Raw genomic sequence first — 13,959 nt, 5'->3', positions numbered from 1 at the left:
CTGAGCTGCGCTGAGGAGCTGCCAATTGGAAGGACTCGGTGGTTTGATGATAACACAACATAGAGCAAGATTTTCCTCTGCCCCTACGAGCAGCCACAGCTCTGCTGCCGCCAACCTGGGTGGTGGCTTTCCCATGCGGGTGACATCAAATTCACTTGTGAGGATATTCTGTACCGTATCATTAGGACTTCTCGCTTCTCATTTGAAGAAGCAGCTTTTGACGTTTCGATATAAACCACTGAAATCAACCACATGAATAAAACTCACCCCAGAGAGTGACAACCGGCATTAAGCAGCTATTCACATATGTCCCAAGACCACAAGGCTCATACGCCCGCTCGGCTCTCCCCGCTGTAAGAAATCCAAATGACTTCAGTGCCTAAAACGAGCCCTATGAATTAATCACTGGCTTTCCTGTCCTCACTCTCCGGTGTTATTAATTCAGGCTGAAAACGCATGTGCCCTAGAACAAAGAGACATCCAGCAAGGCAGCACGTCGTTCCTTAAGCGTTCGGCAACGTGAGGCCAACCTGGAAATGCAGAATAGCAGGGACCACTTGGGGAGTTTCCATACAAATGGTTATCCATACCCCAAAACCACCCTGCCCCTGCTTTAATGCAAGGGAATGGAAACACCTCTAAAACAGCCCCTCAAAGAATGCATTCTTTTTCATCAATAGAAAGCCCTGCCCAGCCTTTGATGCGAGCTTTCAATCATGAATGGGAAACCTGTCAGTAAAGCTGGGGGCTGAAATTCCCAAACTGGAAACACGTGTGAAGGCAGCCTGAACACCAGCCCCGCTTACCCTGGTGATTTATCATCCACCTGAGGCCGGGCTATGCTCGCACCAATAAAGCCCCGGGTGGACGAGAGCAAAAGTGTCTTAAAATCATGTGAAACATGGTACGGGAACCAGAAGCAATCCTAAAATACCTGTGCTATTTGTTCAAATAATTACTCTATAAACCAGGCACATTTTAAATGGTACCATGTGCAGTGAACTTCTACACACAAAACCACTCCTCTACACAAAAGCTACTCTTCTCCCTTTGATGCTACAATAAATGCATTGCTCGGTGTAGAAAACCATTTAAAAGGGATCAACAGCGTTTTTGCGTGACACAACGTCCTGCTCTAAATGATTACGTGGCAGGAGAAGTAGAGCTATCAAAGATAAAGCAGGTTTTAAAGTCTCTATAAATGTGGAAATAAAGAGAACGGAGCACAGCAAACCTGACCTAAAGGAGTGAAGAAGTGCTTCGTTCCAAAAGAAGAGCCCAGATCCTCTTCCAACCGATGCATCTGCAGAGAGGGGAGCTCTTAGCAATCACCTGGCATCTCTGGTGATGCCTGGTGGTCTGTGGAGTTACTGCCATCCCCAGAGGGGGACCCCAAAGTGATGCGTGACAAACGCCATGCTCAAGGTGCCAGCAGCAGGAGTTACATTTGGCAATCACACGAACCTTGAGTTCGCAGCAGTTTTCTGCTGGTACAAATAAGTCTATTTTGCCTTCCATGTGGGCACAGGTCGTGGCTTTCTGAAGCCGGGACACAACTGCAAACCCAGCTACTTTCTTTCATATACAACCCAAGCAGGAAAAGAAGCTGCTGGCAACCCAGAAGTGAAATAAATCACTTGGGAAAGATATTAATGTACAGGATAATTTTCCAAAGAGAAAGTGCTGACCCTTAAAGAGTGGCATTTGTCAGGAGGTTTTGCATTCAGCTCAACAAAGGAGAAGTCCAAAATGCTGCTTGTAACCATAAGTTAAGAGTTTAAAGGTATCCCATGAAAAGGTACAGTGATTCCTTCTGGACATAAATCCGAAAGGTAAGGCTGCACAACCTCACTGCTTCATAGCTAATAATAACAAACAGATGGGAAAATATTACCATAAATTATTCCAACTGTCCAAGCTGTGTGCCAGAAAGCCTTGGCCAACTTCCCCCGCTTAACTATCGATATTCCATTTTCACTGCGCAGATCCCGGAGCTCCCCGTATCCCTGTGGTTGGGGATCCATGCATTGAGCTGCTTGCTTTTAAAATACATCACGAAAATCACTGCAGGGCTGACACAGCACCGCAACACGGGAGCAAGGAGGTCATCCAGCGAGCTGTGCTGTATCACAACGCAGAAGGAGCTGCAGCCCTGATCACAAGGCCCAGCAGCCCACCAGAAAGCCCTGAGGATGTGGATTTAGTTTTGCTTTCTATCTGGGGGTAGGTTTAAAAGCCAAAATGACACTTTGGTTTGAACCTCACCCACTCTGCAGCAAGAACACAGGCAAGAAGACAGCTCTTAGCCCTGAAAGCCTTCCAACTCCCTTCCCAAGGGCTCTACAACCAACACAGCTGTAAATCCTGGAGCCTTTTAGGACAAAGATCTCTGTGCTGTGCCCACAGATCCACATGAGTGGGGAAATCAGTGCGGAGCGATGCTGCCCTGTGCCAGAGCCTGGAGCAATCATGACCCCGGGGCTGTTCCCCATTGCTCAGCTCCAGCATCATACCTGGGCATTTCCCAGGCACCAGGTAACCTCCTCCGGATGAAGGCACATGCATTTCCATGTGAACATCAATTCCTCTAGCTGGGTTTTCTGGAGCTCAGCTTTAAAGTTGAATCTAAAGCACTGGATCTCAACTTCAAAGTGCGTCCTTCTCCTCTCCCTGCCTGTTAGTTCAGGCACGTCTGTTTGAAAAGCTGAATAAGCCAGAAGAGGTCATATTAAGAAGACTGCCAAGTAAATGAGAATGTAATATATCGATCAGTTAAATACAGAGGACAAACAGTGGCATTCTCAAGTTTAACAAAGGGCAGAAGCTCTGCATTATCCCCTTGGACACCTCCCCGGCATCCCCCTTCCCCACCCCTCTAGGGCTCTGTCTCCATTGGAGCAGAGCAGCCCGGTGATGCTGGCTCTGCGCTGTGCTTTCCTCCTGGTGAGACATCCCAGACCAGCTGGGCAGATCCAATGCACGGATGCTATTCCACACCCGGAATCTCACGTTTACCAAACTGCATTAAAAGGCAGAAATGAAGCCCCTTTTGCCCCGTGGCAGTGGGTGACAGTGAATCCCATCGCTACAGCCAGCCGGTGCTCCCGTCGCCGACAGCATCTCTCCTGCAGCTGCGAGGCTGAGCAGAGACATCACACAGGGGAACAGAGCTCGGCCACACGCTCCAGCTCCCTGCTCGGAAACAACACCATTACCTCAGCATTCCCAAACAAGGCACAAGAGCCGTTTCCCCATTGCTTTCTATCCCTCATCCTTCACCTTTCCCATTCCTTCCTGATGTCTCCTCCCTACCCTGCACCCAGATTGCTCACTGCTTACTTATTGCATGGCTTATTACCCACCTTGCTGGGTTGTTGTTTTTTTTTTTTGGGGGGGGATCATCTTTGCTCTCCTTTCACCCTTTCCACACAAAAGTACCACCCTATCTCGGGGAATTACGGGGTGACTTTTCCCCTTGGAACCAACGCTCAGCTCCCAGGCAGATCTGCACTGTGAGCAAGTGCTGTCACCCCGTGCTAGCCCCAACACCTCCTCTGCAGAGGGAAAAAGCCCTTATCTGCACAGCAGCAGGACCTATTCCTGCCTTCGCTGCTTCCCACCCATCCCTGGAAGCCATCCCAGCGTGGGCTTGGGCAGGCAGGTCGGAGCCCAGGCCAGCCCCGAGGCAGCTCCAGGGAGGTTGAGCAACCCGTGTTGAGAGGCTGAGGCTGCACAGCTAAAACCACAGCCAGCCGCTCGGGATTCCTTGTCCTTCCTACGCACAGCAGCAAAGGGCTCCATCCCGCAGCTCTTCCAGCCAAGCTCGAGGTTAGTGGCTGCATCGGACGCGACCCAACGTGGCTCAGGCAAGCATGAGACAAAACGGATCACCCCGGATCTCCTCCCTCATAACTGCTCATCATAAATGGTAACTCACGACAGAAGTAACCTCATAAACGTCCACACCTCAGCTACCTGCTCCGCTAAAACCCGGAGCTCTTTAGTCTGCTTCTAATGGTGGTTTAATCACCTAATAGCCTGAAAGCATAGGATAGAGATCAAAATCCCACCACTAAAACGCTGTTATTTTAGGCGCTGTGCCTTAACCGAGCAGCAACCTCTGGCTCTTATGTAGCAGCCTTACATAAAGGCCTGGAAGCACCATGGGGAAAGGCTTATCCCTACCTGGTGTCACGGGAAACAGGACGTGGAAGATGCAGTTAACACGCACCAGGCAAGTGGCACCATCTCCAGCCCCACCAATAATGCAGCCTGTCCCCTTCCATAACAGGTACATGGCCCTGGGGACAGACACCACCTCCTTCAGGCATGAATCCTTCTGCTGAGCAAGGATTTCCAAGACAATAAAGCACAGCATCATGCCCCTTCCTCTTCCCTGCCCAGGCAGGGCCCTCACAGCTTCCCTACCTTCAGTTTTCCTGCAATTCACGAGTTCTCCTAGAGGGATTATCACAGACTGGCTTAGGTAGAAGGGACCTTAAAGCTCCTCCAGCTCCAACCCCTGCCACAGGCAGGGACACCTTCCACTGGAGCAGCTTGCTCCAAGCCCCTGTGTCCAACCTGGCCTTGAGCACTGCCAGGGATGGGGCAGCCACAGCTTCTCTGGGCACCCTGTGCCAGCGCCTCAGCACCCTCACAGGGAAGAGCTTCTGCCTAAGAGCTCATCTCAGTCTCCCCTCTGGCAGGTTAAAGCCATTCCCCTTGGCCTGGCCCTACAGGCCCTTGTCCCAAGCCCCTCTCCAGGTTTCCTGAAGCCCCTTTAGGCACTGGAGCTGCTCTAAGGTCTCCCCTTAAGGAGCCTTCGCTTTGGGCATCGCCCCCAAAAGTATATGAAATCCCAAGAGAGTTGCAATAAAAGCACCGACTGTTCTGAATCGCAGCATGGGAGCCAAGGTACAGCAGAGATTTCAGCACTGGAAATTGGAGGGTGGAATTTACTTTGAAATCCTGACACTTATCTCTTTTGACTAACATAAAATATGTACCTTGGCTCACGCTCACTTCCTATAAATGACTGGGAAGAGGATGGCTTAACACTGCGGTTTCACCCGGCTTCCAAACGGAAAAGAAAGCCATGAGAAAATTATTTCTCTAGACTAAAAATAAATAAATGAATCCCATTTTTTAAGTGTTCAAGGGAATATGGTGGATGCAGCGAGGAGGCAGGGGGAAGCATTGGGCTAGGTGGCATTCTCCTAAAATCAAACACGGTAACATGAATCTGCAATACTTCAGGGCTGAGATAGTATGTAGGAAAACAAGGGCATCCCACCACAGCAGTGATGAAGCACACGGCGCTCTGCAGGAAGCAGAGGCATCAGCTTTGCTTTCTGTGCAAAGATGCCCACAGATCATACAAAAACCAGATATTTCAACTCCCAGTTGCCACAGGAAATTCCTGACATCAAACAAGATGCTCTGGGGACAGTAAGAAAACCGGCAGCTCCCAGGGCTGTGCTCCCTGATGCAGCATCTGAGACACGACTCAAGACACGAGGCCAGGTTGGACACAGGGACTTGGAGCAAGCTGCTCTAGTGGAAGGTGTCCCTGTCCATGGCAGGGAATGGAACTGGATGAGCTGTAAAGCCCCTTCCAACCCAAACCAGTCTGGGATTCTATAACTCAGGCCATTTGCTCACATTTAAATCCAGGGAGAGGCAGGGAAATGCAGTATCTCTGGTTGTTAATAACCTACAGATCTGACCTTCATTCAGCTTTGAGGTGCTGCAGAATTCCATGTTTTCACCTGCACAAACACCTCTTGTCATGAGCCATGCAGCTGATGCCTACATTTCTATACATTAAACCTCTCTGAGCCACCTCACACTGCTTCTCTCATTTAGAAACAGCCCCACAAAAAGAGCTGCAGTGACTTCAAAACACTGACTTGACTTTTCTGAGGCAGAAATCCGTTCAAGCCAGTGCATTCCCACAATCTCCGTTCCAAGGAACCAACACTTTAGGACAAAGGAACTTTAACAAGAAATCCACAGACGGCTCCATTCATGTGGGCCGTCACTTGAGCATCAATTTCTGCAACGACAGTGAGGATTGACAGCTTGTGCCCTGCTCCAGGGAGATCAAGGAGTCCAGCACTTAGAGGAAGATCAAACTCGACCTCTGGCTCTCACTCCATTACCCAACGCCAGTATTTCTACCAGGCTTTAACTGTGGAGAGAACACAGCAAATGCAGTTAACTTCAAAATCGAGTCTCATGAAGAAACACCCAGGCTTCAAAAAGGGACCGTGCTGCACAAAGACATCAACCTCTTCAGCCCTCGGCAGCATCGAGCAGTCACGTAAATACCCTGCAGACGATCACTTAAAAGGTGGGAAAACAAAACCCCACACCATTCCTCCTCCCAGCAAGCAAAAGGAGTCAGTACCAGATGAGAACGTCCTGGGACGCATGTCCTGAAACCAGCCCTTTATCCAAGTCAATGGATAATGCTGGGTTTTAATGCATGGCCAAAAATAGTACCAGCTACGAATGGGCAGGAATACTACACTGGTTCCTCCTCCTTCCAAAATGCCGTTTCCAATGGTTAGTGCTCCCTCCACATCTGCCTTTGAGCAGTTGGGATTCTGCACAGACATTGAGGGTAGAGGCAGATCTGCTGCTGATCCTCCAGACAAAGAGCTTCTTACATCCTACGATTAGAAAAGATCTCAATCCTTTAACCTGACCCGAGCTGCAGTGCATTTCTGCTCATCAAACATTCCTCATGGAAAGCATCCAAAGTCCTGGACTTCTATTCAAACTTTCACACTCCAGATCAAATCCAGAATAAAGGAAGGATGAACAATACCCCGATATGAGTTGGAGTCCTTAAAACGGGCTTATACTCCAATAACCTTCCTCAGAGCTCCACACACAACTTCCTTTTGCTGCACACATGCCAAGTCCTGAGACCTCAACTCTTTAATTCCTAACTCTATTACAGGAACACCCAACAAGGCTCCCCATCCTCAAGAAGAACACTGCTCCAAACCTGTCCATTCAGAGCTGTAATCATCCTCTATAAATTACTGCCATAAAACTTTGATGTGATACATATCAGGTCAGAAAAAGAGCACTGGAACGGTTAACCAGCCATAGATAAATCAGATACACGTTAGAAATGACAGTGTGGTTAATGGAAAATAAAAAAGCCAGCAGTTCCTTGGATGTCCTTCAGTTTATTATTGTTATGCAGGCGTTATTCTGCACATCAAGGTTTATTTAACTTCAGAAAAAGAGGAAAATAAAAATAAGACTTGCTCTCCCATGCCAGACCTGAACTTTGGATGGAAGCGTGCCTTGAAGACAACGCTGCCCATCTCTCATCCTCCTCCCATCAAAAGCCTGGCGATAGCACAGCGAGTTTAAACAGCGCCTTGCTGAGAAGTGTCAGCCTGTTGAAGCCAACACTGCCATGGAGCTCATCCGTTGTTTTCACTGGATCCTCCCCAGCTTGTCTTTCTTACTAAAAATCAGGAAAAAAAAAAACCCTCACTGTCCCCAATTTTTGGGGTGCATTGAGCTTCCTGCACTTCATTTCCAGGTCTGGGTCCTCCAGATCCAGATGTGCCTGAGCTGTCCCGGCTCTGGGCATTTCTGACAACGGCCAAATGCTGCAGGGATAACCAGAGTGTCATTATCCACAGAATCATCACTGACCCACCGTGTAGTTCCTTGTAGGCACTGGAGCTGCTCTCAGGTCTCCCCTTCAGGAGCCTTCTCTTCTCCAGGCTGCCCCAGCCCAGCTCTCTCAGCCTGGCTCCAGAGCAGAGCTGCTCCAGCCCTCGCAGCATCTCCGTGGCCTCCTATGAAACAGGAAATCCCTCTGGAATTTGAGCTAGACCTCTCACAACAGACTCTCGCCTTCTTATTGTGGTCAACACTTTTTGCAAACTATGGGAGACAAGGATCCAACCTCTCTGCTTTAAAACTAATCCTGGAGGAAGTTTCATTTAACTTAATGCCAACACATTAAGGCGAGAGCCTTAACCAAGGAGCTCCTGTAAGTCACCAAATCCAACTGGCCTTTTCCTGAGGCAAATCTCTGCCTGCAAAACGCATTTCTGTTTGTTTCCTCTCTATGAAGGTTAGGACAAAAGTCAGTCACAAGAGCTGTGGAGAAACAATTTGCTTAGGGAAAGGGTTTCCCAGTTTCTGCAAGACCAGCGTTCCCATTCCACCCACTTGCATTCCTGTATTAAGTGAAAATAGAATCACATCCGCAGGCTGCTCATCAGTTACACAGGTCAACATCCAGGCAACGTGGTAAACAGCTCAAACAAAGTCACTTGCACGGCAAGATGCTGCTTGAAGAAACGATGCGCTTGCTCCAGCACCACCATTTACAGCCATCCTTGTTAAGAAGTACTTTATCCCTTAAACCCATTTGCATAATTGCCGCAATCAAAGGCGCTACTTTACAGTAATAACTTTAATGGCAGATTTTTCCTTAAACATTCTTTCTAAAAGGTATCTCCCAAGGTTGGTGCATCCATATGCTCGGGAAAACACAGACAGGAGGTGACACTCGGGGAACGCATGGTGTGGAGAGGGACCAACTGCTCTTTGGCTTGTGCTTTATGATGCTCAAAATGTGCTTCAGAACACAAAGCTTCGTCACTTCAACAGCAACTAGTTGGTACATTGGCAGCTCCCTGTTTTATTTCTATTAGTTCTGATATTCACTGTCTGCAATCTTATTATGGGGGAATCTGGCATCCTTCTCACTCTTCCAAGTGACAGTCCATGTCTCGCTCTTCAGATTGCCTTCGCTGATTACAGGTTACAACAAAAGCCATAAAGCGTGACAAGTGCATTCAACACACACAGCAGCGATTCCCTGCGTGATGCATCGTTAATTTAGGGACAAGCCATTAACACATGGACAGTGGTTTCCACAGCCAGACAACAAAGAACACCCCCAGCAAAACCTTCCATACAGCTTTTATGTTTTGTACTGTTATATTCCTTCAGTTCAGGAGGAGCAGACATATAAAGACAAGCTGCTGTACCAAATATATATATACATATATATATACCAAATATATATATACATATATATACACACACATATACACATATATATATATACACACACATACATATATATATATATATATTAAAGAACTGGAAGTCTCTTCTCCAAAAACCTTGTGCTATCACAGAAAGCCTGGACAAGCAGCCAGGCACTTGGATAGGGAGGGAAAACATACAAAGTTGATAGTTACTCAGCACTTTTTGGGGCATGGGACTCACGACAGCGATTTTCTTCCCAAGTTGGAGCTCTGGCCTGCTTTTCTTGGCTGCACGGAGACAAAAGCACAAGATCACAAAGATAATGGCTACAGGGCTTCAGGAGCGCTGTCAAGGTTATTTTAAGATGGGTAAAAACCACTGGCCCAGTTTTGAATATAAAACACAGACTGAGGGCAAACAAAGCAAGATCCAGCTGGAGGTTAGTGGCAGGAACCAGCTGGGATTTCCATCCAGCTCCTGCACATTATTCCAACATTTGTGTCCTCCAGATCACAGAATCCCAAATTGGTTTGGGTTCAAAGGGACCTCAAAGCTCCTCCAGCTCCAACCCCTGCCACAGGCAGGGACACCTTCCACTAGAGCAGCTTGCTCCAAGCCCCTGTGTCCAACCTGGCCTTGAGCACTGCCAGGGATGGGGCAGCCACAGCTTCTCTGGGCACCCTGTGCCAGCGCCTCAGCACCCTCACAGGGAAGAATTTCCTCCTAATGGCTGATCTAACTCTAAATCTCCTGTGTCAGCTTGAATCCGTTCCCTCTTGGCCTATTCCTGCATGCCAAAAGCCCCTCTCCGGATTTCCTGTTGGCCCCTTTAAGCACTGGGAGCTGCTCTGAAGTCTCCCCAGAGCCTTCCCTTCCCCAGGCTGAACAACCCCAACTCAGGCTGTCAACACAGAAAACACAGCTTCATTTCAAACCCCAGTGTGCTTCACCAGTGCAGCTGCCTCACCGAGTCCATGCTGGGATGCTCCTCACAGGAAGCTTAACCAGGACCCCAGGAGCATCGTGGCTTTGTCCAAGGGGGCTCCATACCTTGTCCAGAGGGCAGCTCCTTCCCCAGGCAGCATCAACAGAGGACTTTGGGGGAACACTTCCACTTAATTGAGGTTCCCAAACCAGTCAGGCCTGACTGAAGGCATGTTGCCCTTTAACGCAGGTCTAATTACATTAAAACAAAATGCTTTCGTGAACATGGAGAAAGGCTGGGGAGAGAATGAGACAAGCTATAAATTAAAGCAGAGGATATGAATACCATGCAGGCTGCAGTGTTAGGGTTAACGTGGGTCTGGAAACAGTTTAGAGAAAACCTGGTGTGGCTAAGGGCCAGCTCGGAGTTTAGTTGCTTTGGGCTAATCGTTTCCTTCAGGCAGGCTACTCCAGCACACTAATAGGTTTTAATAAAAACTTCCAATTGGGCCAGTAAACCCCTCATTAAGCTGTTTTTAAAGCATGAATTTAAGAGCGGCGAGGGTAAAAGGTCACGAGGAGTATTTAATTCAGAACGGCTGGCAAAAGGTGCTGTTGTGATTGAAAACACCAGAGTTCAAGTGTCCAGGGCCACATAAACATCCGACTCTGTCACTAGACCTGGTTAAGTGACAGCTTGAAAAATAGATTTAATAAGACAGAGAGAAAAGTTTCCCACTCTTACCCGAGAAATAGGAGCAGCAGATCACGATATCAGCCAGGAACAGGAACAGTCGGGCAGCAGCAGCCCCGTCCCTCCCATCTCAGCATGGGAGGAGGATGAAGAAAGAGCAGCCTTTGGCCATCTGGGTGTTCAACCCTGCAGGGATTCCCAAGGGCTCACTGGGTCACTCATGCTACGGCTCCATCATCTCCTGCCGTGAGCAGAACCAAGTGCTCCAGCAATAAGACCAGCCCATGCTCCGTGTCCTGCTGCCAGGATCTCCCCACATGTCACCTGCACAGCAAGCTCCTGCAGTGACAAGGGCCACCGGGTGCTTGTGTGACACTTGGGTGCTGCCGTGTGTAAAGCAAAGCTCTGCCACTGAATCCTCTTGTACTTGGGCGACCTGAGCTCCACCACCAGTGCGGATGGTCTGTAGGAATCCATGTGTGAGCCCAGGCACCTCAGTTCATAGTGAAGTCTGACCTCAGTCATTTCAACTTACCCTTGTTTCCTCCTGTGACAGCCACGCTGCTCACCAGCATAGTGTGACCTGTGCAAACTTCCCCCCTTCCTTGGAAACCTTCACTCACAGAGCAGAGACATCTCAATCTCGCACAGCAAACGCAAGAACCCCAGCTGTGCACTCTAACACTGCATTTGATGTCAATGCACATCTAAAATTCAAGATCCCTGAAGACCTTTTAAAAGAAAAGCCTCCTTGGAACAATTTGCATTGAAGTAAAGAGTGAGGGTTTAACAAGTGACGGAGAATTACACACACTCGGCTCTCAACTTTTTATTCTACTTCTAATCAAAACACACTTCAGCATAAATTCTAAGATAATAGATGCAATATAAAATCTGGGGGCAGGCAGGATAGGAACTAAATTATTTGCTTATCCCCTGTTTACAGATAACAGGAAAGAAACAAGTTAAATTCAACCCTCAGTGATTGCCTTCTCTCCATACCAAAATTAAGAAGAAAATTGACTATAAGGGGGAGGAAAAAAAAAGCTTTTCCTTTTAAAATAGGCTTCAATTCTAGCCATGGAGTTGGCCTGCAACACGTGCAGGAGCAAGGCACGCTGGAACCATCCCCAAGGAAACACTTGCTTTGGCTCCAAACAGGACACGTTTGTGCATCAAGAGTCAAATCAGATCAGCTGCTTCTCCCATCCTCAAGCCTGGTTAATGAACCCATAGACAGCCAAAAAGTAAACAGATGCATTTCTGTCTTTTCTGCTGGGAACCCAAATTGCTGCTCCGAGAGGCATCTGACGGCCACGGAGGTGACGACGTGGAGTCGGGATCTCCCAGGGAGGTTACGTCATTTTCCCACCTCACACCTGGAATTTTCCTCTCCGGAGGGATGGGACTGTCCGTTACAACTCACATGCTCATTGCAGCTTCTCTGCAGCTCTGCTTAGCTCCCTGCTGCTATCTCATTTGACCAGTTTCTCAGGACAGACTCAGGGTCAGCAAACCGTCTTCTGAGTATCTGGGGCTACTTAACACAATAACAAGGAAGAACAGAAGAGAGAAGAAAAGCAAGCCTATAAAAGAGCATCATCTTCTCAAAGCCTCTGCTAGAACAGAGATAATAAATCACCATTAAATCAGGCTTCCACTAGGGTATCTCAGACAGAAGCATCACCAGCAACTTCTGCTCTAGGAGAGCGCATCCTTGCTCAGAAAGGGTCAGAAACAAGCCAGGCTGTCAACACCACAAATCTGCTGCAACAGCTCTGGTCTCATTCTGAGCCTGGAGGAAAACATCCTTCAGTTGAAAGAAAGACAAAACACCAAGTTAACCTTGCCAAGTTCCTTCTAGTCCCAGCACCACAGCTGCAACCTTCAGAGAGAGGGAGACCTGCCATTGCTGGAGATGATCCAGGACCAAGGCCACCTGGCTCAGGGTGGCACACACAGGCCACCAAGGCACCTAGACAGAGGATCCAACAAAGAGGGCCAGGGGGGAGATTTAGACTTGGGATGAAGTCCCAAGCCACAAAAGGTCACCTCTCTGGGAGCAGCCTGGCTGCTGGCCCTGAAGGTGTGCTCCAGTGGAGAGGCAGCACATCCATCCATCCATCCATCCATCCATCCATCCATCCATCCATCCATCCATCCCTCACAGCCACAGCTCAGCTAGGAAGAAGCAAATCACTCTGGCCAATAAGCAGTCCCTCCAGAGCACAGACCACACTCAACAACAGGAGCACTGCCCTGCCAAAAGCAGGGAGGAGAAGGAGCCATCAGATCTGCCATCAGGGAATGGCACTTGCCTGAGCCATGTCTATTCACATGGAGAGACTCATATAAACCCATCACACACTTGCTGGAACGAACCACACCACATCTAAAGCCAAATTTCCACCAAATAACAATAAATAAAGCCCAGAATTTATCAGAGCTCAGCTAATTTCAGCACAGCTCTAACCCCATCTGTAGGGCCGAGCACCTCTTCATCCTTCAGAGATAACAGCCCACCTTGGCACTGTGAAAGCTCTTGCACGGCTGCTTCACAGCTCGTTCCCTGAAGTGAGGAGTGGTTTTAATAACTGATACCTGACAGGAGTAAGAGCACAGAGCAAAACCTGTGGCAATTCCGGCTGATCCCATTTACCCTAACAGCTTGTTGTTATTTCCAGACTCTGGAGTTCTTTAAAATTCATAGGGACAGCCTGCAGTTTTAATAGAGGCTACCAAAATCCATGTTAAGATGCATCAAAAAGAGCACACTTCCTGGAGGGGAATAGGAAACAGTCAGCATTTACAAAGATCTCTCCAGGAATAATTCTTTCTTTAAAGCTCTTGCTTTGAAGTAGACGCTACCAAAGAATAAGGCTTCCAGTGCTCAGCAATATTTAATGGACTTCTACAGCAATGGATGACAATGTTGTTGTTTCAGCTATATTATAACAAAAATATTGTGGTTTTCCTGTATTCTAACAAAAGTAACTCGAGATTTACATCTCATTCATCTTATTCAGAAGTAGCCCTTAAGCCAAAAACAAGGGAGGGAGAGACCCTACTGCGTACAAAGGACTTCAGTAATCCTCATAGGGTGACTATCCAGTTGGGACATAAAGAAAAGCCAAAGAAAGATAAAACACCACTTGCAAAAAAGCAGCTTTTCTACAACCATCAGCGAGAGACTAACACACGTACAGAAGAGGAGCAGCTTGAGTTAAAACTAAGACAGGCATCCTCACTAGCCCAACAAAAGTCTGGACTCATGCTGTAAAGTCCAACTGATTAAAACACCC

At 48.1% G+C, this 13,959-nt stretch overlaps 1 protein-coding gene across 4 annotated transcripts in view; it reads right to left on the bottom strand.

Annotated features, from left to right (window-relative positions):
• The window catches only part of LMF1 (lipase maturation factor 1), a 185,447-nt gene that overhangs the window by 145,525 nt on the left and 25,963 nt on the right, over positions 1–13,959 (bottom strand). The gene's annotated exons all lie outside the window — the stretch shown is intronic.

Source organism: Pezoporus occidentalis, unplaced genomic scaffold (genome assembly GCF_034315485.1).
Source record: "Pezoporus occidentalis ecotype Australia unplaced genomic scaffold, CSIRO_AGI_Poc_V1 ctg208, whole genome shotgun sequence".
NCBI lineage: Eukaryota > Metazoa > Chordata > Aves > Psittaciformes > Psittacidae > Pezoporus > Pezoporus occidentalis.
The sequence above is the reverse complement of the archived record's forward strand: the minus strand, read 5'-3'. Positions and strand labels throughout refer to the sequence as shown.